This window comes from Nanorana parkeri, unplaced genomic scaffold, assembly GCF_000935625.1.
Source record: "Nanorana parkeri isolate BGI_ZX_2015 unplaced genomic scaffold, ASM93562v1 scaffold201, whole genome shotgun sequence".
Lineage (NCBI taxonomy): Eukaryota > Metazoa > Chordata > Amphibia > Anura > Dicroglossidae > Nanorana > Nanorana parkeri.
In genome coordinates this window covers 1,555,598-1,558,070 of record NW_017306469.1, presented here as the reverse complement: position 1 = coordinate 1,558,070, position 2,473 = coordinate 1,555,598, and the positions used below count along the sequence as shown (strand labels likewise).

At 40.8% G+C, this 2,473-nt stretch overlaps 1 protein-coding gene across 1 annotated transcript in view; it reads left to right on the top strand.

Moving 5' to 3' along the window:
• Window positions 1–2,473, top strand: part of RFWD2 (ring finger and WD repeat domain 2) — a 202,417-nt gene that overhangs the window by 185,657 nt on the left and 14,287 nt on the right. The gene's annotated exons all lie outside the window — the stretch shown is intronic.

Below are 2,473 nucleotides of genomic sequence, written 5' to 3'. Positions count from 1 at the left end.
CCGATCGGCACCCCATACACGCGATCTGCCGGCTCTAAAGCCGTCGGATCGCTTGTATGGTATCAGGCATCGCTGCCTGTTTTACAAAAACGGCAATTTCCCGCTCGCGCGCGCCGAGCGGTGCGCGCGAGGGGGCGTATCTGAGCGGACGTCTAAAGCCGCCCGCTCAGATCTAGAGAGCTCCGGGCCGGCCGTTTTTCTACTACGGCTGGCCCGGAGGCAGTTAAAGAAGCGTTTATAAAAGAAAAATCTATACGTTTTCCCTCTTTAGTTGACAATCTGTGGGCACCGAGGGGGGAGTACACAGGAGAGACAAAAAAAGTCATTTTACACTCAGCTGGTGCTAGATATTTCTGACCCTTCTTTTCTGTTGTCAAGTGGCTAGATTTAACACCATCCTTGCTGCATCTCAGTTCAGTGTATTCCGACAGTGTGATCCCTGCCCTGGCTGCTTGATAATCCTTAGCATGGCCCTCAAGTTCTTCTGGATAGTTTCTGTCATGCACAGACAATCCAGGGAAGCAACCAGTGTGTAATGAGAAATTCAGAGGTCGTTCCATGTTATGCCTCCTTAGCACATAAGAACCTTCCAGTCACTGCCTTCTGTCTTGTCTGCATCTAATTCGGAGATGGTTTTTGTATCAGAAGTTAAAATCACCAAGGTCATACATCAAGGCCACATAGATTAGACTATTTAGCTCTCTGGGTTAAATATATATTTAATTGATGCTATGCCTATTTTGAAACTAAAAGGGCATATAACAGCGATGTGTGATGTTCAGCTTTGAACTGTCAGCATTCAGCGGAATGCAGGCAGAGGCTATTCTAGCTCCAGGGCCGTTCAAGCAGAGAGAGCTAAAGTAATAATGAGAACCGCCTAAGGCGTGTTTAATTTCTAAGCTTTTAGGGTGTAGATACACAGTGAGCCAGCATGTGAGAGATCCTACCAGAAAAAGAAATTTGTACCACTGTGCTAACTGGAGGTGTTGCCGGAGTCAGGCATAGAGAAGCTGTTCTGTACACAGACTGCAGGTGAATTAGCTGGCAGTGTGGTGATGCACTTTCTGAGCTCTGTGGGTTGGCAGAATGTCAGTATTAAAGCAGCTGAAGATGCTTAAGGCTAGATTGCTCCATAATGACTTACATGTTCACAGAGAAAGCAGATGAACTAGATGTTCAGTAGATGACAGTCTTGTAGCACATTATTGGTTTTTGGCCTTCGCTTAACTCAGAAATATATTGGACCCTTTTAGTTGTTTTTTTTTTCGTATGCTGCTTGTTAACTTGTTGTATTTACTTCATATTATCTTTTTTTTTTTAGTGTTTTTTTTTTTTAAAGTATTCTAGTTTTCTTGACTATTTTTAAGGAATGATAATCCAGTCCCTGAATCGTCAGAACTCTTAAGACAATGTATAAATGTTATCCCTTTATACCGAAACTTACAATATTAAATCTGTGAACAAAATATAATGGAATAATGGTTGACTCATGCAATTCTAGGTAAAAAATATCAATTTTCATACAAGGTTTCATAGTTAACCCTTTTCCTGAACCTCATTTATTGTGGAAGATTCATTTAATATCTGTACTTTGTCTCTAAACCTTCCCTAATACCAGCACCAGTGCATGGTTTGCAGGTACCGTCACATACGCGTCATTGTAGTAAAAGGAAATTATAGTGGTTATGATCATCTTTTCTTTTCTTATTAAAATATTTAAAAATGTTGTTTAGTACAGAAAAAAATTAAATATTGGATGTTAATATTTAAAAACCTCATCCAGCAAGTAGAACTGTATGCTTCTTTTGACATTTCGCTTGCTTCTTTATTGTCAAAACTCAAGCTGAAATTTCCACACTCTTCCATATTTTTTTATGAAGAGAGAGAGATTAGGTTCTTTAATTTCTGGTTAGCGCATTTCAAGATTCAGCTTAATGATTTTAAAATAATTTTTATAATTTTAATGAAAATATTTACAGAAAAGCGATTACAAAATAGTAGGGCGATTACAAAATTTTCGTGTTCGATTAATCAAAAAATTTTTTATCGATTCATTTCAATTAATTATAACGCATATACAGATCCAACTACATTGGCCTATACACATACAGCACAGCAATGAAGTAATAAAATGAACTAGGATCACACTAATCCAGCATGTTATTAATCTCACGTGCCCCACACAATATGGCCACCGCTTGAGTGGGGCAACTCGGAATAATGTGCTGGATTAGTGTGATCCTAGTTCATTTTATTACTTCATTGCTGTGCTGTATGTGTGTAGGCCAAAGCCTTGGCTGGCGCTCGAGCAGAAAGTTTCTTGGGCAAACTCACCGGCCCAAGATAAGTGGCTCCGTCGGCTAACAAAGGGAAGGGGGAGGAGTCCGGTGACGTCACAGACATCGTCACCAGAGTCCTCCCCTCCCGTCGTTAGCCGTCACGGACGTCGGCGTCACCGGACTCCTCCCCCTTC